Source organism: Numida meleagris, chromosome Z (genome assembly GCF_002078875.1).
Source record: "Numida meleagris isolate 19003 breed g44 Domestic line chromosome Z, NumMel1.0, whole genome shotgun sequence".
In the NCBI taxonomy this organism is placed as follows: domain Eukaryota; kingdom Metazoa; phylum Chordata; class Aves; order Galliformes; family Numididae; genus Numida; species Numida meleagris.
The window spans coordinates 15,391,318-15,417,945 of record NC_034438.1 but is presented as its reverse complement, the minus strand read 5'-3'; the positions used below and the strand labels follow the sequence as shown (position 1 = coordinate 15,417,945).

General features: G+C 36.9%; 1 long non-coding RNA gene across 2 annotated transcripts; it reads left to right on the top strand.

The window, feature by feature from the left end:
- Positions 9 to 26,075, top strand: LOC110390080. 2 transcript variants are annotated; one of them, XR_002433525.1, is made up of 5 exons: positions 32 to 82; positions 15,870 to 15,922; positions 24,935 to 25,091; positions 25,191 to 25,255; positions 25,797 to 26,075. It is a non-coding gene; the product is annotated as an uncharacterized LOC110390080 (long non-coding RNA). The 2 variants fall into 2 exon arrangements; XR_002433524.1 differs by lacking the exon at positions 15,870 to 15,922 and having other exon boundaries at positions 9 to 82.

Below are 26,628 nucleotides of genomic sequence, written 5' to 3'. Positions count from 1 at the left end.
TGATGTCACAAAGCGGGAGCCTAATAGGCATGGAAGAGCTCTGGATTTTTCCTGACTATGAAGAGACTTTTTTATGCTAGAGGTAAGACTTTGTTCATACATGTGGTTTTGATATTAAAACAAAGTAATATTTATTAATAATAATAGGTGAATAGACAACACAAGGATTCAAACAGTTTTGATGCAAGCTGCATAAGAACTGAAAATGAAACAGGAAAACCTTGGACTGAAACATATGTTGTTATTTTTAACCCATATGAATATTCCTTAAGATGAAGAATACTAGTTTATATTCTAACTGTATATATAAATTTAGTTTAATTGAGATTTTTCCTGATGAAGAAGTATCCATTGCATGAAAATAACCTAGACATTGTCTACACACACTGTGAGAGACACAAAAAAATTGCCTGATTATTTGGCTTCCATTGGCTTCCACTCTAAGCCTCTCACTTTCTGAAATATTGACATTCAAACAACCAAAAATTGACTTTTCACTACTGTGCTGTAACCTGTGATAGGCATGTGTGATCCAACCAATTCCAAAGACATCCATGAACTGACACAGGTAGCTGAATATTAATGGTATTAAAATAAAATAATCTTCCATAAAGCTAATGAAAGTTTGTGTACAGACCTAGCATGCACAGGTTTTAGAATAAATTAGGGTGAAACAACTTTTAGACACAAGATATCAAATAATACATTAATATTTCATGAATGCTTTCATATGACTATTAAAATTCCATGAAAAAGTTTGTGAACAGAGAAATAAAACTTAATCACTCACATAACTGACACTCCAGTCTGCTGTTTCAATATTTCCTAAATCTTTGAGATTCTGAATTCTGTTGAGTTTTAGCTTTCTATTGTAAACCTCACTCAGAAATGAAGTGAGTTTGCCAGAATAGCAGAATTGTATTCAGAACCTTTACTTGAGTTTATTAATATCTTATTCTTTGAACAATAGGACTACTTGTGAGTAAAGGTGTTAAACTTGAGCAGTGAGTACAAACTGAAGGATTTAGCCTGATGCACTTTAGATAAGTGAGCAATATTTTCTTCATTTTGCCTGTATATCTAAAGTCATTTATATCAGCTTACAAGAAGATCTGTAAAACAAAACTTCATTACAGTTTCCAAAGCTTGCCATTTTCTCACTCAGATTTAAGAAGAGAATGATTTGGCAATAAATTCCTTAAATGCATAAGGTTGTACTCTTTAAATACTGTTATAACTATATGAATGATCAGTTAAAATTATTAGCTAGATCTGAAGACTCTGAGGTTTGTACATTTAATTTCCATTTAGAACACTGCATTAGTCTCATTTTGTACCTAAAATACATGACTTCATGTATGTCTGTCTATGCATCTGCCCATTTATCACTCAGTATCTTTTTTACAACAATAATAGTGACATTTGGAATGTATCAAACATACTTATCAGAAACTTAATATGGCTTCCACGTAGTACAGGACCTTCTGGGACAAACAAGTTGTTCTTGACAGCTTGGATGCATGAGAAATCTGCCACAAATTATCCATTTCAAAAGGAAACCTAGACATATCTTGTTGCAATTCCAGAAATGGAACAAAGCAATACTTCATGGTTAAGAAATGGATGTGAGCCAGCAGTCAGTACCCTAAGGTGAAAAGCCAGATCTGCCAAGCAACTCTTCAATTTCCAAACAGGAGTCTACCAATCCCAAACAAAGAATAAATGAAAAAAAAAAAGTGCAAATTTAATTTTTAGCAATGAGGAGGTATGCTGATCTCAGCAAAGCACTCCCTGAGTATGGCGTAAAGAAAGCCCTAAGTATAACAACTGAAGAAGCCTGCAACAAATCTAAAGTAGCCTCTTATTTCTATACAGCTGTAACAGCTCTGCAGTAAGCCCCTGAAAGGGAACATTTATGTGTTTTATGTTAATTTAAAATGCTTGAAAGTAGTCAAAAGGGAGGCTTAGTTCTGAAAAAATCCCAGTCTTAAACCCCCCTTAAGCCAGGGCATGTCTATGATGCATCTTAAAAAAAAAAAAACCTTGCAGTTCTTTTGTTCTTTCTGAAATGTTAGGTATTTTTCATGCATTGTTTTTTTCCTTTTGCCTTTTACAGAGTGAGGCAAAATTTTCTCAGTGTCTCTAGAAATCCTAATAACCTGCCATGCCTTTCAGTCAGAATGTAATATTCTTCTGCTTTTTTCTGTGCAGAAGATCCTGCACCCATGAGCCTGTGCGTGTGAGCATTAAATGTGAGTGGAAGACCTTCAGAGCATGTTCCTGCCTTACTACTACTCCTTGCCAAGAAGCTCTTGGCAGGGGCTGTGCAATTTGTCAGTTTTTCAGAGGGAGCAGTAGTGGCCAAGCTTTTTTAGGTTCTCCCCTGTGCAAAATCCAAAGGAAGTCAGTGCAAGGCTCCTGTGTTTCAGAGTTGGTATTGAGTTTGCAGGCTTCCTCCACAGCAACTACACTAACTAGAGACCAAGGGGTTTGTATCTTGTCTCCCAGATAAGCCTCTCAATGTCTCCACCCCTTTTCCTCAAGCCTGCAAAATTAAGAAATTCTGCTTTGGGAAGATCTAACACCAGCGGGAAATCTGCACACTGAAAGTTACGAAGTTTCTGTCGCCTTTTGAAAAAATACTCTAATCAGGAGTCATAAAATGTATTTGAATGAGCGGGAATGTTCTGCTTTTTTCTCCTGGAAAGTACCAGCTATGCTAGCAGTACTGCCCATGGGAACAATATTACTAATGAAAAGGACAGAACTCCTGAAAGTCTTTTATCTTTGCTGCTGAAACCAACTGGTCAGCAACTCCTGAATTCAGTAGTTGATTTTATAACAATGCGAAGGTTAATGGATTGTTTTCTACTCCTTTCCAGAGCAAATGTCAGCCCTATGAAGGTCGACTGCTCACCAGAACTCAGTCTAGAGTCCTGCTCTCTGGCACAAGAAGACTAATAGACTAATGCATTAATTCACTGAGTTTCTCTGCCCTAGGTCTGCTTGCATATTTTTTAACGTGAACTACAGCAGCAATGGCATTCCATCATAACTTCACTTACCCTCCAACTATGTTTTCAGAATGCATATAAAAATCTCCATATCCTGATTATTGCCATCATTATAAATATAAATTACTGCAGAAGGGCAAGAGAGGAGAGAAAAAGACTTTTGGATTCAACTAATGAGCGTAAGTGTACTAAAACATGAATATCCTAGCTGGATGAACCTATAAACAACTAATTAAGGGAACCTTTGTTAAATTTTTCCCAAGAATAATCTTACTTCTGTATATCCCTGCAATAGGTAAGCAAGAATTTGCGTTTTTTTTCCATTTAGTAGTTTGTGCTTTGTAACAGAGCTCATCACTGAATGTATTTCTTTGACAATTATCTGAATATAACTACCCCCAACAATTTTTCAACATGACTGGAAAGTCTTACTAACAGAATAAATGATATAGGCAAAGCGATGATTTTATCGGAGTGAGCATCTATTTTCTATGTGCTAGGAAATACATATCAGCACTACAGCACACAGGAAATAGAAGGGGACAGATATACAGTTGTGAGTTGGTAATGATAAGGAGATGAGATGGGAGATGAGGCGAAGAAGCTGCATCTACGCTGTTGGTAAGGAAGATGAGAAATTATTTTGGTTCTTTCCCTTCACATTCTAGAATTCAGATTTGAGTTGTTGCACTAGAAAGAGGATATTACATCTATATTCCTTCTGAAGGATATTATTCACTGGCCTGGAGAAAGAAGGGAGCAGAGAAAGAACGGCTTCTTGTTCCAGTGATGCAGCATTATCACTCACACAGAAAACTGAATTTAGCATATGAAAATTTCAGGTCACAGGGAGAAATAGTGAAAATTAAAGGAATAGATATAAAAACTGTTTCCTACCATGTCTTGTCTAGTTTGCTTTCAGTGACATTTGAAAAGTCTGAAACATCAAAAAAGAATACAACTCATGCAGTCGGCATGTTAAATTTTGCATTTGAATCGTTTCAGTTTCAGAACAGCCCACAGCTTCAGTTGAGGTCAAGTCCATTCGCAATTGATCAGCTCTGCTTTTTTACGTTGAGAGAAATACCTTGAGATATAATTACATTATGAATAGCTAAAACAACCAAAGTATTAGTGGTGGGGAAAGTAAATAGGATGCAAATGAGCACAACCTAATTGAATTGCTCATTTGCTTTTACCTATTCTGTGGTATAAGGAATAGAGTAAATCCTCTTTTCTGTCATGCAGGATGAAAGTTTATTTGAAGTTGGAGTCTATAGCTGCCTTTTCACAGTAAATTGACCTTGTTCCATGCAGCCAATGTCATAATGCTCTGCTTTATCTAGGCTGAGAGAGAGAAAATCGCAAATTGCTTCTGCATGATTAGTTCTGCCACTTCAAACGTGTTTCTTCCGAGTTGGCTTCCACACTTACTGCTAGAGATATGTGCCGCTGGGAAACCCTAATCTGTCTCTGAAGTCCTCTGATTTAGTAACCCTTCACCAGCCGGTGTGTTATGTCAGTGAAATGTTGAGAACAATAGAAGCAGTACAGAAATAATGAAGTAAAATTATAAATATCTTCTTGAACATTAGACTAACTTTTATCCAGTCACTGCTGTCTTAACAGATGGTGGTTGTTTCTGAACAGTTGACCTTTCACAGACACATATTGTTTTCGCACTTTTATCTTTGCACAAAGAATTTTTCTTTAGTTTATGCACTATGCCTTTATGAATAAGTAAATATTATTTTTTTCATTTTGGAATACAGAACAATATTTATTTATTTTTTTACAAACTTGGCATTTTTATTTCTGGTGATTTGTTGATCTACTTCACTCAAAATTCAGAAATCCTCCTTATTCATAGTTTTCTTGCTATTTAGTATGTCAAAAATAAAGAAATCCCATTCACCCAAAGAAAAAGAAATCCAAAAATACCTGCTGTTGGAAAAAAAAAATAATACCCGCAAAAAAATATCATACAAAACAAGATAAAATTACAATATGTTGCTCCAGACAGGAAATAGCCATTAAAAAAATTATGATTGATGAAATACATGGCAGTGGCATTTTTGCCTCTGAAGAAAAATACCAACGATATTATAGACTATACTAACGATATTATAGACTGACGTTAGTACTAGAAACAAGATTGTCTCTGTATGTGGTTTCTTGATGGTTGTGATGTCTGCCCAGTTGTAACTTTACAAATTCTAGCACTAACACAGCAAAAAGTTGGTTTATCAGAATTAGAATGCTTTTCCTGACTGCTAACTCTGCCCACACATACTACCTACGTCATAGTAAGAGAATCACAGGGAGTATCCACATGCTAAAAATCAAGTTTCTGTTCAGAGTATTTAGGATAAGGCCATAGGCATTGCTTGTGTGATCTATTGTGATTGAAAAATCTGAAACATCTACAATTATAAATTAATTTGTAACGCATTTTCTTGCTCTATAATATGAGCACACAGAGTTAAACTCTGTATTCAGCCATATTAAGAAAGTAGAATTTATTTATTCACAAAAGCTTTATTTTATTAGTACTGTAAATATATATATACACCATCATTAGCAAGCATTTCCATAGAAAAGAAATTTCAAATACTTTTTTTTAACAGAAGCCAATCACTGCAGCTTATGCCCTCCTGAAATCTCAAAACCACTTACTATATCACTTTATGAATTACAAGCATCTAGTGACTTAGTGATTTTTTTTTCTCGTGAAGTAGAGCAGCAGTAACAAGCTGAACATGACAGGTATTTAAAAATAAATTGCTTGATGCAAAAATGAAGAAGAGGAAAATGCCAACTTCCTGTGACAAGATTCATGCTGAAGCAGTGTTTTCGGATATTTGTGACCAAAGAAGGATATAACAGTTCAAAGGTGAAAAGGAGTGTGGGGAATCTGCGACCTGACAAATAAGTCTTGTATCAAAAGATTTTGCTAATCAGCCAGATACAAAAATGGCATCTAAAGTCAACTTCTATTCAAGGTTTTAGAAATGATGACAGCCTGAAAAACAAAGAATTGTTTTCCTGGTAGCATTTCTGTTTAATTCTCTATCTTATTCCCAAGCACTAGAAACAGAACAACAAATCCAATTAGTTTTACAATCATTGATCTTATGGCCTATGCCTAGGACTGGGTGCTAAAAGCAGATTTTAATCCTAGATCCACTTGGAGTCTCTGGCTGTTTTAAATACACCTCAGATATTATATGCATATTCATAATTATATTTTTCTGTGAATTTATAAAAGTAAAATAAGCACTGATGAAAGCATTACTTATTATGGCGCATCAAGAAGTGAATGGCATTCAAAACACAAATCCAGCAGAAGGCAGTTAATTTATCAAAGCTGTTGATTCACTGCTGGTCTAGAATCACTTCAGAGGAAGAAGCAGGTAACCCTACTGTGGCAGTTACAAACCTCTGGAATACATTTCACTACAAGTAAGTTGATTTCATTATTCCTGTGGAATTGCTAAACTGCAATGATGACCATATAAAATTTTAACAAATTTATTTGTGAAAAATTTCAGAAGAAACTTACTCTGAAAAATCCTCATAAGCTTTTTGGTTTTCTCTAAGTACTTTTGAAATGGAAATGAACTCATTCCCAAGTCTCACTCTAAAAAATATTTTTATTATTATCATTGCTGTGGTTGTTATCGCTTGCCCAAATATAATGAAAACACTCTAATTCAAAAAAGTTTAATTAAGTATGAGGTACAAGGTGCAAACATTACTCAAAGACCACCAAATACCTTTTAAAAAAATCTTCTTCATCTGTCAGGTTCAACTCCTTTACCTGTATAACTTCCTAATGATTATGCTGCATCCCTTACCTGGAAGCATGAACACAGATCACACAATCTCTGCCTACTAAAAGTAAAAGTAGGAAAGTCAGACAGTTGTCAGAAACAAGAGAGTAGCCTGAGTCAAATGTCTCAGCATGGGATACTGTCTTCATCTCTCCCATCCCTAGAAATAGAGACACCCTGATGGTAGTGTTGAAGGGAGAAGTCAGTGCAAAATTTCTTCCTGATACTAGCTGGGAATAAAACTTGTATCATTTCACAAAACAGAATATAACTCTGAATGGAACTTTCTGTTACATGTTATTGCTTTATGATTTTACTGGCAGCCTCTAAATAACTTTTTGACTATCCCAGTAACAAAAGGATTAACCAGAATCTGGTCTGCACTTAGCCTGAAATGTAGCTATTTAGCTAGTCATGCAGTTGGATTACCGAAAAAAAGGAAAGAGTGAAAAAATAAACTCCTACACAGAGCTTTCAGTTTTTGACTTCTTGAGTGAAAAATTTCTGTTATTTTCATTACTGTTAATGAATGTGCAAAATACATTAATGGCCTGGCATTTACTGTAGACTGTAAATATATACATATTAAAATAGATTCAGATAATAGTGAAAAAATGAAATAATTTCAGTGCTTAATTATGTTTATGAGGCAGCAGGATTACACATTTTGATTGGGTTGGTTTAAGTTCCTGGGTACACAGTTAGAGGATCTCTGATGAACAATGGATTAATTCTAAAGTCTCAAAAGCAGAAAATCATATTTAGTATTTTAATGGAAGAACTTACTTCACCCATAGTAGCATCATTTAAAGTGGAGTTTTACTGATTTTTGTCTGTGTTAGAAACACGATCCTTAAATGCAGTGCATTAAAATGTAGCATCATTAGTACATCCCACATAGTTACTTTCTGTGGACATGCTAGATGATTGGAAATGGGGCCAACATCTCAGATTGAAAACTGTCATCTGTTATCAGCACTGCCCCTCAGGTCTCTTGCTCCAGGTTATAGGACTTAATTATGACCATGCAGACCATACTCTGCTTACATATAGTTGTCTGACGAGTTCTTAGAGATTTCTAATGGAATTCCTATTCTCAAGTGAACAAAGTAGAGTAAGATTTCCACATCTGTGCTAAAGAAACTAAACACAATTGTTCTTACTTATAAAAACATGGAAAAAATCACAGCTTTTGTGTTTTGATTTGAAAATCTAACCTTCTGTGTTAGAACTGGTTGTTTGTTTGTTTGTTTTCCCCACACTGATGTTGCTCATGAGCAGCCCTGAGGAGAAGGATTTGGGGGTGTCCATCGATGGAAGAATCAACAAGAGCTGGCAATGTGTGTTTGCAGCCCAGAAGCCCAACTGTAGCCTTCAGTGTTAGTTACATCAAAAGAAGCATAGCCAACAGGTCAAAGGAGGTGATTCTAGCCCCTGTACTCTGCTCTCGTGAGAACCACCTGGAGTACTGTGTCCAGATCTGGGCCCCCCAACACAAGAAGGACATGGAGCTGTTGGAGCAGGTCCAGAGGAGGGCCATAAAGATAATCAGAGGGCTGGAGCACCTCCCCTGCAGAGATATGCTGAGAGAGTTGAGACTCTTCAGCTTGGAGAAGAGAAGACTCCAGGGGGACCTTATAACGGCCTTCCAGTACCTGAAGGGGTCCTACAGGAAAACTGGAGAGGGACTTTTTATAAGGACAGGACAAGAGGAAATGCCTTTAAATTGGAAGAGGGTAGATTCAGATTAAATAGTTGGAAGAAATTCTTTACTGTGAGAGTGGTGAGACGCTGGAACAGGTTGCCCAGAGACGCTGTGGATGCCCCCTCCCTGGAGGTTTTCACGACCAGGCTGGATGGGGCTTTGTGCAACCTGGTCTAGAGGGGGGTGTCCCTGCTGGTGTCTCCCCCCTGCAGGGAGTTGGAACTAGATGATCCTAAATTCCCTTCCAACCCAAACCATTCTGTGATTCTATGATCAGTGATTCTTCTGGATCAGTTTGCGTCTCCTCTATGTTTGAGCAAGCCTGAAAATCACAAATCCGATCACAAAGAAAATTCAAGCATTTCTCCTGTTTTTATTTCAATACTGTCATAAACAAAAACATATTTGAGGTGAAAAATGTATATTTCCCTACATTTTTATGAGGTTGAGACGTTAAAATAGATCAAGCAAGGTGAGATAAATTTAATGCTTGCATATTTTCAGCTTCAGCTTCATTGCAAACTTTCTTAGAACACTAACAGCTTTCACTGATGACTTTTGCCAACTACAGCTCTCTGAATAGCAACAAAGAGCCCTTAAGGTGCAAGGAGCAACTGGCATATCACATGTAACTGTAGTTTACATGGATATGTGACAAAATGTATCTGATACTTTTCATTCGTCAAACTTGCTTTCATTTAATTTATGTCTACATTTGAGTGTTTTTGCCCCTCCTATGTAACTGGCTATTGCAGTGATTATTGCAAGGTGATTTCTGCACTCCATGTGCTGCAAGGCTGAATACAATCTGTAGCTGCAAGGCAAGTTAACATAGCTCTGTTTAATGAAGTTTTCAGATTTTGCCTCCATTTCCACCAGTTTCCAGATGGGCCTTGTTTTCTGTGAATCAATGGGTCATGAGCAATTCTCTAGCCCACAGAGCACTTCTGCCTTGCAGTTCACACAGCAGTGGCTGTGGATCAAATCAACACTTTGAAAATCAGCACTCTTTCCTTAAGTGCTAAGTAGAGGCTTTATGCAAACTGAATAACTCTAATGGTGAGGATATCCTCAATGACCTAACTCCTACTTGTGAATTGAAAATTAGGCCTGAGAAGGCCAATTGCCAGATAATGTCTTTACATTGGAACTTGTGTACAAACTGAAAGGTTGAAGTGCACCCTTTCAGCACCAGGATTCAATCTCAGCACAGACAACCTTCGCTCACAGCTCAGGCCTGAGGAGGCCCTGGTGCTGCAGACTCTCAGCATTCTCAACATTCAACAGGCACATGGGGTGCCTGGAGTGTCCCCTTCACTAACACATCCCTGGCAGTCAAGTTTGCCAGGGTCGGATTCGCCCCTGACAACAAGCAGCTCAACTTGGGCCAAGGAGATTTAAAGGAAAAAAAAAAAAACAGTGACATGTCATCTCACACTGTGCTGTGGCCACTTTAGCTGAACTGTGAAACACAGCTCTTTTGAACACAGAAAGTTTCCCTGATAACCCTGTTGGAGGATGATATGGGAGAACAAGTTATGTTGAAGAAAGGGACCTTTTTTAAACCATTGGCATTTCAAGTTTTGCTCCCCATTTTAACTCTTGGTAACTGCAGCAGTTGAAATTGGCAGTGTGCAAATTATACATTTATCTCAGATAAGATTTCATGTATCTCCAGAGGAAAAGGGATCTAGGCTCATGCTTTCAGAGTGACTCATGGTCTAAGATGCCTTTGGTTTTTGTTACCACAAAAAGGCATGCGCTAAAAATCAGCACATGCTGAGCACCCTTCTTCTGAAAACAGACACTAAATATCTGACTTTAGGCTGCCACTCTGAAAAGTCCTGACTTTGGTAGCCAGTTAAGCTGGAGTAACTATAACCGATGTCACTAAGGCAGCTAGACCACATCCATACTGTTGTTTTAGAACCTCAGCCATTCAGTGTATACTACCAATTCCATTTACAGGAGTTACTGAAGGATCATCCATGTTATGTACAGTTTTTTGTTTTTCCTCTTGTCAGATATGACTGTTTTGTGAGAGCTAGGCCCCTGCATATGCCACAAGAGCTCTGGCCTCCTACACAGAACCCCTGAATGGGTTTGTAGCAGTTATTTTTATCCAGTGAGCTTTTGATTGTTTACGTAGAGCAGCCTGTTACTTAAAAACTGTTTACAAGAACTTTCTGATAGTCTCTGAACATTAACTATTCAGTTTTGAGTAACTATATTTTTAACACATCTATTTAGCTGCAGTTCAGATGCCAGGGGTCTGTTCCATGGCAGACATGTCAATTACAAGAGGAAGTGGACACCAGAATGAAGACTTCAGAGTATGGAGAGCAGCTTTTCTGTGTCAGAACAGTAATAGAGGTAGAAAAGCCAGGACTCAAATTCCTCTTGTACACTACCAAAAAATCTTCCACATCAAGGAAAATAAAACAATACAACCAAATTCTGCTACTACTTTCAGATTTTAGGTTATGCTTCATACACTGAAAACTTATGAGAAACAGTTCTTAGAAGGAAAACAGTCTGAGTTTCAGATGATGAAACTGAGAAACTCATTTGCTGTTAACACTGTGAGGAAACTGTCTTGTCACTGCTTGTCTGGAATTGCTACATCTTCCTAAAATGAAAAAGAAAAATTAGAGATTTGGGCAGTATTTCAGTCAACATGCTTCAACTCCATTAGCAGCTTATTCACTGATCTTGGTCATGTCACTGAGTGTCTTTGTTTTTCAGCTTCCTCTTTTTGTACAGGATAAAAGCATTGAGTTTAATGAAGTTCTTTATAGTCTGTATTAACGAAATCAATATTGCTTAACAGTTTTTACTCATCTCTCTTCTAACAGATTTACACTTCACTATTCTAAACTCATTGGAAGTTCTTAATTTCATAAAAGAGAGAGCAACAAAATTAGTTACAACCGAAACAGTCATTTTTGCTCTGAACACTTTTTAGGCCTGTTATCAGTGGAGGCACTTATATTGCCTTCATCGCGATTATGTCTTAGCACTTAGCAGTCACTAATGGTTTTTATCCTACCACTACCTCTCCGTGATAGGGGAGGATTGGTGTTATCTCCTTTACTCAGGTGGAGAAGTGAGGTGCAGGTTAACAGAGAACAGAGAATCACATCACACATTTGTGCCTGAGTTAAATGTGTCACAGATGCGTGCCAAGACCATCTATCTAGGAGGGCTCTTGTGCTTCTCAGAACAGCACAGATCACAAAGTCCAGGACAAAGTATATGACATCCAAGGACAAACTCCTCTTGGTCAAGGATGACAAACTTCCAGATAAATCCAAGAACTGAATATTGTTAGGAAATGCTTGGAAATCTTTCCTATCAAAAAGCCACTGCTACTGACATAATGATAAAGACCTTCCTTACTTTTAGTCAGTAAAATCAACTCTTGTGCTCTCTGCATCTGGGAACACAGCTACCACTCTCACAGAATATAGCTGAGGATGGCAGCTGGTGTTTCCATCCACAGTGCCTCCGGCTAGCCAGTGCTGAGGCAGTTAACCACACTAGTTCATTTAACATGTCCTGATTTGTTCCCCTGACTGCACAGGCTACCAAGAGCCCCTGTCCCAGGCTATCTGCCATGGACAGTTCTCCCTCATTTTTTAAAGGAAGAGGGCAAGAATGTTTAGTTAGCTGTTTTGTTTTTTAACAAAAAAAAGGCTTAGATTGTGGAGCAAGAAATTGGTGACACTTTGTAAAACACCCTGTTCCATTCTGCTAATCATTGCCAGTTATTCTGAACCTCTGCCTATGCTGTCTAAAGCCCATAATCTAGCACTGCTATCCTCCTTCTGTAATTGATCCAAACCCTATTGATACAGTTCCACTGGCTTCAATGAACTCTGCATCAAGCTGACCAATTGTCTTCTAACAAACATTTTTATCTTTAGGGTTACCACTGAAATGTATTTGACCTTTACATAAGATAGTATGTTTTAATGGGCAAACGTGAGAAAAAGAATAAAATTATACTGGGAAGTAAATCATGTCTGAATCTCAGTGTGTATGGCTTTGCATAGCACTTATCTTGGGACTGCAAATAATGACATAAGAAAACATTACACTGGCAGTTTCTCTCAGTTTTTAAAGATATAATTACTCAAGTATTTCTTCAAACAACAACTATTAAGTCAGATGGGAAGTCTGTGCTGCATGTAGTCTTGCAGCCATTTCATCATTGCAGTCTCACCTGTCAGGTTTGCTGGCATAAATTTCATGAATGAAAGGTCATTCAAACTGGAAAGATCCTTTTTATTTCAAAGTTAGAACAATTTGCTCATACACCATGACAATGCAGGACATATGTTTATTTTGAAGCAATCAGCTACAGAAGTATTTTCAGTGTGTATATATAAGGATGTTTCAAATTTAAGGTCTTACCATAACACTAAAACTAGGAATGTCTAAGGATTATGTGTGCTTGGTTTAAAAGATTTTTTTTCTTTTTTGAAAGAAATACAAAATGTCTGCCAAGCTTAAAAATGACATGGATCATGTTTCTATGTCTGTTAGGCGGTGCTTACTGGACAGTCTGGCTCTTGTCAGTAATTCTTCAACTACTTTGCTGCAGTGGAATTACTGTACAGTTAGGAGTTGGGCTTGGTGGGAGGGATTCTTTGTCCCAGTTGCATTTAAAATTACATCTAATCTTATCAAGGAGCTTGTCATTGTTTCTGGCTGCCCATAGCAGGTACAGTACTGCCTTTGTTTAAGTCTGTTGCTTTACCAAATAAAGGCAAGAACTGCTTGCTTTTGTCATACAAGTACTCCAAATGATTTCTGCAGGAATACTTGTATAAGTAAAGCAAGCAAGATTTGGGAATAAAATTAATTAAAAGGAATCTGAACAAATTATTTTTCTAGAATAAGTGTATGCTGACTGCAAAGTGTTTAAAGAGACAGCTAAAATGCATAGATAAAATGTAGATACTAAGTCTAAAGCAAGTGGAAGCATAAAAGAGTATGAAATAAAATCCATGCAGCAAAGAGATAATAAAAAATTTTACATCATTCATCAAAAATCATAAACTGGCAATTTTTAATTTAATTTTGTCTTTGAAACAATTGAGGTTGGTCCTAAATCAAAGATTTCAGTTAGAAACCTAAAATTCAGTGGAGTAATTCCAGGTGTTACTGACAAAGAGATTAGGATTAATGAATTAGGAGAGGAAACAGAGAAACTGTGTATGATAGCAAACAAAATACCACAGGGAAAAATGGCAATGTATTTTTCTTATAAATAAATTATCAGTGAATGATATAGACAAGGAGCAACGAACCAATGAACATATAAAAATGTTTAAGTTAAATGATAATAAATTCAAATAAACAATTTCCATACAGTATTACCAAAATAAATATCTGAGAAGTCACAGAGTATTGGACTGTATTTGGACAGTTAAAATTTCTGTAGCTGCATGAAACAGAAGAAAATAAAATAAAATATATATAGGCACTCTGATACCATGTTATGAGCCAAACACTACTTGACAAAAATGTGTTGATGCAAAGCTGTCTCCAGTTGTTCACTGGGGGCAATTTTTACATTTCTGTACAGAGGAATTAGTTAATATCTTAAGAAGCATATACAAGATTTATGGGTTCAAGGTACTACACCAACTGCAGTAAAAAGTACAGTGAAGATACATAAGCCCACGTTGTTCTGTTTCATCTTTATCTCTGCTTACTATACCTAGCATTGCTACCAAGAATAGCATATGAAAACAACTTTTCTTTGTTTCACAAAAGCAGTGAAAAGTGAAAAATTTTCAGGATGCTTTGAATCAGTCTCAAAAACCTTATGAGAGAAAGGTAATTTTCCAACTGCAAATTATTCTTAAATATCACAGTATGTATAATGCCAGTAACTAGAATTCTACAGGTAAATATAAATTGCATGTAATATGATATTCCATGTTAAATAAGAGGATATATACAACTAAATTCTTATTACTTCTATATTATCCCTTTTCTTCTTTTTTTCTTTTTTTCCCAAAATAAACCTATAGTGGCTTATACAATCCCATCTATTTTATTTGTGGAAACACTAAAATTAGCCAAGTTTAAAGTGTTCACATTGGGCTATCTATGAAAACTAACCTTTGAACTTCATGTCAGATGATACTGGGTATCCATTAAATCAATCTCACTAAACATCTGAAATCAGACCACACTTATTTAGGTATATAAATGAGCATCTTGCTTGTGGCTTCCAGTTTGAAATATTGACATGAGTTACTTTACCTGTGTGTTTGTGTTAAGTACCAATTCTGACTAGAATTCAGGAAACCTGAACTTAATCTACTCTCCATGCTGCTTTATGACAGACAACACCTGGAGTGTACCAATGTAACCAACCAAAAAGAAAAATTTAAGATTACTTTTGTATCTGTTACTTCTGGCCAAAAGTTTTCCCATGCTTTATTAGTTTCTAGCTTCTTTATTCAATCTTGGTAAAAAATGTAATGGGACTTTGAAGTAACATCGAGCCTTAGCTTACAGAGCATGGAGTTAAACCTGACCCCAAAATTGTCTGTTGGAAATTAGAATCTTAGTATTCTTTTCTTCTAAAAAATGTGTTCAGAATACCATAAACTCAAACTTGGGTACCATTTGTATAGATGTTGAGCAGGTATCCCCAGAAATCTGAGCTCACCCGAATTACGGGCCCTCCATCTCCTTGGACTTTCTCTGCATCTCAGTTATTTCACTCTTATGTACTCTCCATAGTTAACATGCGCTACCAGGACTCACTGCCACTGAACAACTGGTAATTTATATCACAGCATTTAAATTCAACCGTACTTTTAGCCCACTGGCCTAGAAAATTGAAGTCAATTAAATTAATTGAATAAATAAAAGTCAAAATAAATAAATCAAATAAAAAAATTGAATAATAAAAGTCAATAAATTAATTGAACTCAATTAAGCTTAACTTTTGTGAACTTACAAATCACCTGTACAATTGGTGCTGTCTCCTAGAATAATGTCAAAAAATGATTTGAAAAATATTTATATCACTTTTTCAACGTAACAGGACATTTACTGAGCGTTACACTTAATATGGTGTCCAAAACAACTAGAGGACATGGAGGGTTCAAAATATTCTTCTTCTGATCTTTAAGTATTCTCAAGTTCTTTTCAATTTTGTAAGGAGGTGGTATAAAAACAACACCTTCTAATTCTACATACCTGTTCTTTGTGAACATTTGTAGAGTTGTATCTGCAGCCAGCAGAAACGAATTGTAAGCCTACTGTATTTTTCTTCTTTTAATCTTGTAGAGCATGCATAGCAGAGAACAAGACGGATCCTCTTACTTTCCAGTTTTCTAACAGTAAGCAAGTTTTGCTTGAATCTGTATAAATGTCACCAAATATAGTGTCCAAGAATAAGGCAAGGCACTAATGTGAAGGAGAAAATAGTTTTACCTATGTCAACGGTTTACGGGCGTTCGGCCCGGTTCCGTGACAAAGGGGACGGGGGACCCACGGGCCCACACCACAGGAAAAGGGAAAAGGGAAAAAAGGGTAAGGAGATGGCCCTGAGAGCAAAGAACAGCGGCAACAATCTGAGGAGAAACAAACTAATTTACTAAATAAGATATTGGAATGCAAAACAACACACTATAATACAATGTAATTACAGTTTAAGCTGATAAATCCAATACAGAGAGAGAGAATGTCCCAAAATCAATCTCCCCTGGTGCAACGTGAGTCCACACACAGTTGTGTGCATCTGAAAGTGTTCTGCCCAGAAGATAAATCAATTCTAGGTATAGATTCCAAAATGTAAACAACTAATTGTTTTTGTTGATTTTTGTTTTTCTTTCTTTATTACATTAAGGTGCTTTTTATTAGAAACAAGAAGAAATTCTTCATGTTAGTCAAGTCCCTGAAAATTGTTTTCATCAATTACACAAACATTTATACAAAATCTACAGTTAAGTCTAATTAGTCCATATTCTGGTTCAAGTTAGCAATTATTAACTCCATTTCTGATTGATATTTTTAAGATCATAGCAGTAAACATTTTTTTAAGGTAGTATTTAAGAATACAAATCCAGCAGAGACACTGTATTCCCACTAATCTTTAGTTTTGTGGGCAGTTTGTATCTCTTCTAGAATGCTAATTTTCCTACAGGAGAAGGAAGGAAGTGAGGAAGTGAGGAAGGAAGGAAGTGAGGAAGGAGGGAAGGAAGGGAGGGAAGGAAGGAGGGAGGGAGGGAGGAAAATATGGATTAACTTGTGAGTTTTGTAAAATAAAGTTTTTCATATCCTCCTAATGTTTAATAATACTTTCCAAATATATATTCTTCCAAAAGATAAGAGTTCTATGAACATAAAATTGGTACTATAATCTGTGGTTAACAAAAGAAAAATCCTCAACAAAAGCTTACCGTGAAAAGAACATAGCAATTAGTTTTAATAATGTCAACAGGATTTGTGCACTGAAGTCTTTTGGCCTACAGTCCTTTCTTTCCCTACCTGCAACCCACAATTATTATAAGCAGATTCAAACATGACTTTTTACTGAAGGGTAAGTGCTTTATATAAAATTAAAGCAATTTAGACTAAAACCCACTGACGTGAACTTCAGTCCCAGTTTTGTCTCCTTTTCACCAGCAAAGAAAGTGTGCTACCCAACATAACACAGAGACATCTGGTGGCTGATGGACAGGCTGCAAAGAGATGTTTCAGTTGGGAGTGCTGGAGGAAGATCAGCAGTGACTTTCCTGGAGACAGTCCCCTATAACCCTCACTGCTATGTCCTGTTTATTTGCCTGTACATTAGGACCTCCAGCATTGTATCATTTTCCCAGGGTCAGTGGTTTTCCTTTCATCTCCATTTCATACAGCCATGGAAACACAGAATGATTTGGGTTGGAAGAGATCTTAAAAATTGTCTAATTCTTATGAAACCTACCATGGGAAGGGACACCCTCCTCTAGACCAGGTTTTCTAGCAACCAGCAGGAAAACTGGCTGTGGTTGTTCTCAGTTTCTGACAAAGTTCATCAACTGGAAAATGGGATGACTAGCACCCAGCAGGCTCAGTTTGAAGTCATCATACTTTACTACACAACCACTTATCTTCCACTCATAAAAGTTCTTTTAAAATACGTTAGCAGATCTTTCATGATTAATGTCCACATGATCCTTCATCTCCAGAGTGGGTGCCTATGAATTAAACCAATACATTTGAGCATTGAATGGAACTAGGAGCAGGAAAGAACAAGCCAGATATCAAGAAAAATAATTAAAACTTATCTGTCTCTCTGAAAACACCCCAAAACCAGCTCTCCTGCATCATAATTTAATCCTTGGATTCAGATAATAAAGTCATATTTGCCATAAATATAGTCATGTTAAAAGAAGAAACAGTCTTTTGGGTAGCAAAATTACTTTTCCTGTAACTTACAGAATGTAATTTTTTTGTATGTTTTAATGTAAAACAATACTAATGGTTCTTTTTGTGAATTCAAACTTGTGAATTAAATCTTGTGAATTAAGACTGCCTTATGGTATCAGGCTGAGTATAGTAAATAGGAGGTCACTTAATAACGTGGAACTAAAATATGACTATTACCATTTGTAAATTCACCATACTAATGTTAACAATGGCTTCCCCACCAAGAAGTTTTGTATGGGTTCTAGGCAAACTTCACCCAGAACTATGAAAAATGTTGTTTTTCATAGTACTGTCCTGCAGAAGACAGTGAAATTCTAGCATTTTCAGAAAATGATTTCTGAATTCCAAGCAACCCCTGGGAAATGGAGAAGTGATTTGCAGACAGCTGTCAGATCACAGCACTAGTATAGACAGGTGTTCACATACTGCACTGAACAGAAATGGAACCACTCTGGCCCTTCATTATTATTTTTCAAGTTTGAAACCTTGATTTGATGAACCAAGGTTTCATCAGAAGGTACTCATCAATTTGATGAGTGCTGAACGTCAAATCCTTCTGGCTCACTCAAGGAAACATGCCTAACAAAAATCATTACTCCTACTCTGTCTTGCCTTGGAATAATCTCAATAAAAGCATGAAAATGCAGCAATAATGCTGCTAGTAAGAATCTTGCTTTTCAAATAATTTGTTATTTCTTCCTGGTTTTGCCAACTCTGGTTTTGAAACCTTTAAGCCATCCCCTGTGTGTTAGCCACTTCTCATTACTTGTATTACTTGCTTGGCCACTACAGGCTGTTCAGAGTGATGAATCAGGGTCTGCCTCCTCCGTTTCATCCCTCTATTCCCCAGCCACTTCTCACCAGTGTCGGCAGACGTCAGGACAAGGCTATAGGTGTGGTATGCATGCAGCCTTTCACAATGGCCCATCAGCAGCACATTGTGTCTGTGTAGAAGTCTAAGGCTGAAAACACGAACATTTCATGAGACAGAATAATTTAATTTTAAGAAACAAAGCCTGCAAGTCAGGAGTTGTAGATTATTTATGCTTGGGATGCTCATTTGTAGTCCATATATTCATACACAACAACTGTTCACTGTTTCCAATGTTTCTTAATCTACCAGTGACTTAATCACTGACAGTGATTCTTGTGTGCTGGATACCTTGTCAGTCTACATTGCGCTCAAGCATCTGAGGCTTCCTGAAACAAAGTATAACAGAAAACACAGAGACTTCGTGCCAAAAAATCTGCATTTACACTTCATTTGAGAGCTAGTTTCAGCTTCTGTATATAGTATGGTATTATAGGATTTGATTTTGACCCTCTAAATTTTTATATCTCAGTCTCTCTTCAATATCCAGGTTTGACTTATCTTTAAAGGACTGTCTAGATGAAAAAAATTATATTTCCAGGTAGAAGTATTTTGAGGAAATGGAAAATATCATTCTTTCTGTATGATCATCTATAACAATAGAGGATTATTTTTGAAGTCATTACAGTTCTGTGTAACTGATTGTTCTTCTTACGCAGGCAACTATTAGGAAACCAACGCAGATTTCTTTTGATTTTTTCTTTGCTTTTTCAATGATTAGATCTGATCATCTGGTTCTTCAGTCCTATTGATAGATTTCTGTTGTTGTATTTGTATTTATTTAGGGAGGACTCCTGAATCTTTCCGTATCAATGTTTTCTTTGGCTTTCCTTTTAACTCAGACGGTGGTGAGGCACTAGAACATACTGATCAGAGAAGTTGTGGATGCCTCATCCCTGAAGGCATTCTAGGTCAGGTTGAATGGGGCCCTGGGCAACCAGAATTAGTGAATGGCAATCCTGCCCATGATGAAGATTAGAACTAGATGACCTTTAAGTTCTCTTCCAACACAAACCATTCTATGATTCCATGATTTTCTTTTGAAATAGAGTAATTCAGTTCAGTTCACTGAGAACCAGTTTGATAATATAATAATTACACTTCTTTTAAATACAAAAAAGGTGGTGTGGCATTTAAGAAAATATAAAGCATGACATGTAAGGGTCTAGCCTCTGTCCATCCACAAGCCCAAGGGAAAAAGGCGATCTTTCCCGTCTCTATATAGAATCATTAAATCACAGAATCTTTTGAGTAAGAAGGGACCTTTAAAGGCCATCTAGTCCAACTCCTCTGAAGTGAAAAGAGAGACCTACAGCTCAATCAGGTTGCTCAGAGCCTGGTACAGCCTCACCTTTAATGTCTCCAAGGATGGGGCATCCACTGACTCTCCGGGCAACCTGTTCTGGTTCCTCACCACCCTTATTGTAAAAAACATTTTCCTTATGTTAAGCCAAATCTCCACTCTTTTAGTTCAAAACCATTTCCTCTTCTCCCCTCACAAAAGGACCTGCAAAAGAGTATGATCCCTTACTTCTCATTGTTCCCTTTAAATACTGAAAGGCTGCTCGCAGGTCCCCTCAGAGCCTTCTCTTCTCCAGGCTGAAGAGCCCCAGCTCTCTCAGCCTGTCCTCATAGGAGAGGTTTTCCATCCCTCAGATCATTTTTGTGGCCCTCCTCAGGATGCGTTCTAACAGGTCCATGTCTCTCCAGTACAGAGGACTCCACATCTGGATACAGTACTCCAGGTGAGACCTCTCCAGCACAGAGCAGAGGGGCAGGATCACCTCCCTTGCTCTGATTGCCATGCTTCTTTTGATGCAGCCCAGGATACAGTTGGCTTATTAGGTTGTAAGGGCACATTGCTGGCTCATGTTTTAGGTTTTGACACTTTTTTTTAGTTAAAGACTGTAAGTTCCTATTGCAGCTATATCCACATAATTAATTATGGTTTTGCATTCTTTCAAACTTACCTAATTGCTTCCCACTTCCACAGCAAATAGTTGAAGTATAGTAACAAGAATGAGAGGTGTTATTGTGGGCTACAGTAGGCTCTAGTATTAAAGAGAAACACATCCAGGCTGTTCTCAATGGCCTTCCACATTACTGTTGACATCACAGAACACTGCACAGTCTTCTAGGATATTTGCATTCATTTGTGAACCAAACACTATTGTAAGCACTCAAGTAAGTGCTTAAGACGTATGCTGCAGCTGGAAACATATATACAGAGGTCACTCCAAAAGTAACATCTCCACTAAGAGCTACGTCTTGAACATTTTCTTTGATGAGGAATTCGCATGTCACCGCTGCATGGAGTTGCTGTCACCACTCCACGCTGTTTGACTCCAGCTCACAGTGGTGTCACCATGTCTCTTCTCCAGTAATAATGCAACCCAGGAAACTGTCACCTTCAGCCTCTTATTGGTTCAGTAGATCCCAACAAACTTGCACACAGTGTTCTTTCTATTCCTGTGAGCGTTCATGAGACCCACCTGGCACAAACTTTGCGATATTCCAGTGTTGTCACCATCATTTCCAACACAGTGAAGCCAATATTCAGCTCTGCACATGATTCCCTGGTCATAACCTTCCTATTTGCGTGGATGAGCTGACCAAGACACTCTTCATTTTGTGGTGTGACAGCTGTGCATGGCTGACAAGAATGTGGTTTGTCTTTCACGTTACTGCTGAAACGCACCACCCACTCCCTCACTGTGCTCACATCCACTCTTTGGTCTCCACAAACATTCAGCAAGCACTGATGAATGTTATTGGGTGCCATTTCTTCCACAGGGCAGAATTCAGTGCCACACCTTTGCTTCATACACTTCCATGTCAGTTGTCATTGTGTCAGACTGCCGCTCTGCTGCCATCTGTCGCATGGCAACAAAATGTAATGGCATGTTGGTGGAAAGGTTCAACCTCTACTGCCATAACACCAGCATCCACCTCTGATATCATGGGCCAACATAAGAAAACAAAATAAGAGGCATTACTTTCAGAGCAGACCTCATGCTTATGTGGGTTGCCCAACTTACAGACACACTGATGTCATACAGTTTGCAGCCTTTTTGACTGAAGAAACTCTTCATTCTTAGGTGGGCAATTGTCACTCATATAAATATGCCTGAGTCTGAAAAAGTAGCTCAGAGCTTTCTCTTTTACTAACTTTGAGGATGCATTAACCTTAGAACAAAAGTACTACATTTCAGTGTCACCATAGCTGTTGAATGATGATTCATTTAGTGCTTAGACTAAATTCTGTATTAAATAATCTTTACATGGAAATATATATATTTTTTATTTTTTATTTTTTAAAGGAGACTCACAGAACTGTGGAAGGAAGTGAAGGAGAGGATATAAAAGAAAATACTTTTAAACGGCCCCAGAATAAGATTGTTTATTTTTTTCATGAGAGATATTTTATTTGAATTTACTGATATTAAAAAAAAAAAAAAAGAAAATACATATCAAATTAAAATATCAGACTGGTAAATGTAACTTTTGATCTGAATCCAGCCAGTTTGCCCAGTATGTTGATCTTTCCTTCAATCCTTCTTCCATGGCCTGTCCTGGAGACCCAGTATATTATGTTATTGCTCCAAAAGGTTTACATATCGTTCTCCTGTCAAACATCTGGAGCTGCATCCATCACATAGCCAATCACTATCACACAATGGATGTGCCTCTAGCCACAGGCTTCAGCCAGCATGTCCATAAAGAGAGCATAGTCCAGCCAAAATATTGCCACTGTATTATAAAAAGCAGGTAGTTATTTACCCATGTGGGTACAGAAGCATGGCAGCTGTAGAGTCTTATATTTTTGCCATAATCAAGAAATAATCAATCACTGAATGTAGAATCTGATAGTTTCTTCAAATGAAACTAACATTTCCCTATTTCAAAATTTAGACATCATGAGATAGTAATCAGCAGTTTATTTTACTTGCTGTGCTGATAATTCATGCATAATACAGCTGTTAATTTGCAGATCTGAAGCATCAGGGCTGCTGATACTGTGCACATTCATTCCTCTTTGTTCCTTTGGTTATTTTGTGTTCCATCATCTCTGAAGATTTTTTTCCAATTCCATGTTTTATAATGGGAAGAAAGTGAGCTGAAGAGCTACAATGATTTCCATTTAAACTGTTCTCTTTTTATCTGCACTACAAAAACTAACATCCCTTTGCTAACATTTGCTTAGACATTTTTCAAATCATAAGAAAGGAAATTATGGGAGTAAGAATACAAAAATGGAGCAAAATCCTCTTTTTACCATAAAGTGTGCATTGGAAATGAGTGAGTTTCCTACTGTTCAGAACATACATGTGAACAGTAGGAGACAATGAATGCTCTAAGCACTGTCTCCTGCCTGCCGACACAGTACAGCAATCAGAAGCAAGAAGGCTGTTTGCCTTTTCAAAAAAAAAAGTCATTTTTGACAGCCTGTGGCAGAGTTCTTTATTTTCATTTCTCCTATATTGCTTCACAATCTCAATGGACTTCAATAAGTTAAATATTGCTACCTTTTCCTCTGTTCCTTCTGGTTCTAGGATAGCACAATTGCTTAGCATTTTCCCTGGAATACATAAGGTTTAATGATGACATTAGTTGCACAAAGCATGCAAAGACTTCTGTAATTTTTATTGCATTTCAAAAAATGAATACTTAGTTTTTGCTCTTTTTTGGTGAGGGGGGCAGATTTGTTTTTTTCTTAACCATGTAGTATTGGTAATGTGAATTCTCTGGAGAACAAGGGTCAAAGAGGAAGAGAACAAAGTATGCATGGTAGGTATACAGGAGATAACACTGATACAATTTGCTCACAACAAAACAAGTAGAGTTTCTGTGTGTGTTGGCATTACTCAGGAACTAAGATAGGCAAAATATCAAGTTCCAGAGTGCATTAATCTGAAGTACAATCCATGACACAATTAATGTTTAACCTAATCCAAATGTTTTACAGTATTGCCAGTTCCAAACCTTCAGACGGCATGAGACTACGAATCTCAAATCTTAAGCTTACTATAAAAAATCACCAATTTCACTTAGTGAACACAGTTAGATTCTTTGCGTTCACCTTCTGGTTCCCAAATTATTAGGCAATTTCCTTATCACAGTTGTGTTTGCTTGTTTGTTTTTCTACAGCCATAAGTACTAGAAACTGAAGGCTTTTATGATTATTTATTCAACTGATCAACTGATTGAATAATAAATAAATGCTAATGCTCCAGGGAAATTGTCTAAGACAACTGGAGTTTTAAGAAAATCCTTGAATCTCTTGAAAGATGTGTTATGATTGTGAGATTTGTGAAAATCCACCTCTCAAGTTCCTAAAACTTATTTAAGTGCCATATTTTATTGTCCTAAACAGACAGCATTGTAGAGTGACAAAATATTAAAATATGGCAGATTGTCCTTTGAAAATCAAATAATGATAAACATGCTGGTCTTCAAGACAAAGTTACAACATTCTACAAAGTGACTGAAAAGAGCTTCAGTGGCATAGCTGTCAGGATGAACCTAATACAAAAAGCCCCTCAAGTCTAATGGCTTGGGTCATTTTGCAAACTCTCTGCCTATGCCACCCCCAAGGATCTGTTCTTCATACTGAGCCACTGAAGCCTTGAGTGAAATTCAGTCATAGGCAATCAGCACAAGACATATCTAGCCTTGGTTTTGTACAAGGCTTAAATGTAACCGCTTGGTAAGTAAATAAATGGAGAAAGAAACAACAACAAAAAAAAGTATAGAAATACAGAAGTTCCTTTTCTTTCCCAGCTTAATTCTTTACTAAGACAACACGTCACAACAACATCATTGCAAAGGTTATGTATGGTAACTTGCACAGTGCAGTAAGTGCTTTTTAAAAAAGAAGTAAAAGAAGAAGAAGGAGGCAGAGGAGGAGGAGAAGGAAGTGAAAAAACATATTTGAATTAAAAAAAAATACTCCACCTTACACAGTCCATAAATGAAACCAGCAAATAACCTTGGCATACTTTTTCTAAAACTGCTGGTTGATCATCTTTTCTCACAAATATGTTTGTTTTTCTTTAATTCACCTTAGAATCAGGAAGAAAAAAAAATTGAGAAAAATACAGCCATGGTTCATTACTTCTCCACTCTCATCTGGTTCAGATATGGATTCAACAGGATTTAGTAAAAGAACAAGGAAGGGTGAAAAGTTCTCCTCTGAGCATAAAGGGCTTGTTGGGTCACAGCAGGTAAGGGCAATTTCTGTAGCAAATGGAAGAAAAACAGGTAAAATAACTGGCATCTTGCCCAACCACATCAGATGCATCATCAAATTGATTCTTTTTAAGATTATCAACTGAGAAAACAAGTGGAAGGAAGGTGGGATAAGAACTGAGTTCCTGCCTCTGAACACGTGAGTTCTGTTCTCCATCATGTACTCTCAACATTTTTGTAGTCTTAAACATATTCATGATATCTATTCATTGTTTCTCTCAACCCTAATTATGAGATCACTGTCACAGTAAAAAAGCATTTCCAGTCCTCAGGTCAGATATACTTTGCTCTAAATAACAAATTATGTACTATAAACAGTCTGCAGGCAAAAATAGATATTTGAGTCTATTGTTGTAATAGTTTTAGTAAAAAGTGGCTTATTTGACAGAAATATATTTATACATACATATATATATATATATATTTTTTTTCCCCAGGAAAAAAAAAAAGGGGGGGGGGTTTCCAGAAAATACTTGTTTTTTTTCTTGGCAGTGGGGGGGGGTGTCAGGGGGGCTCTATTTCAACTCATTTGCTTATACATATTTTCAAGATTTCAGAGCCCTCTTGTACCTCAAGAGATAAGGCAAAAGAGAGGATGATATTAATTGCTTACTTAGGTTTCAGTGTATTTCAGGCCAGAGACCTGACTAAATTTTCTTCTTACACTTGTATTTTCACAGTGGATGATGATAAATAACTTTGTTGGAGCCTTACCTTCAAAGATCAGTTCTGTGTAGAAGACAATGCCAAAGACTGAATACTCAGTTTCAAAAAGCAGCTGCATAAGGAAACCCACCTGTCATGATGCAAATTGCCTTATGTTCTCATATCCTGAAGAAATCAGTTTAAACTCAAATTCATTCATCCTGTTGTAGTTCTGGTTGTCCTTCAGTATTGTAATGATGAAAGGATCTAAATTATATAAAAATCAAATACAAGAGTTTATATATTCATTTTGTCTTTTTTTTCCCCCAGTAGTGTTAAAGTAAGGCTGAAAAAGTGAATTCATTTTCTCCAACAAACAGCCAGTTAGGTATCTCAACTGAATCGAAATCTGATGTCATGCTTGATATGGTCAACACAATCTACATGATTCAGATTTTTCGAAAACAGAAATAAGGACTAGAAATGTAGTACAGGTAATAGATCACTGAATCCTTATCCCAATTATTTTGAGCATAAATAGGCCAAGAATGAGATCAAGAAAAGTCAACAAATATTTACCAAGAGTAAACAATGCTTGACCAACCTGATTTTCTTCTAGATCAAACTTGCTCTGTGGACAAGAGAGAACTATTGACATCTTCTCTCTTGATTTTAGCAAGACATTTGACACAATGGCTTAGAACTGCTTTATTCATAAGATAATAAGAGATGGACTGGACAGGACAGACGTAAGACGGATGGAAAGCTAGCTAAATTTATGAGCTCAGAGTGTGGTGGTGAACTTCAGTTAGTGTTAATGACAGCTGGTCATGAATGGAGTTCAGCAGGGATCGTTATTGGATTCAA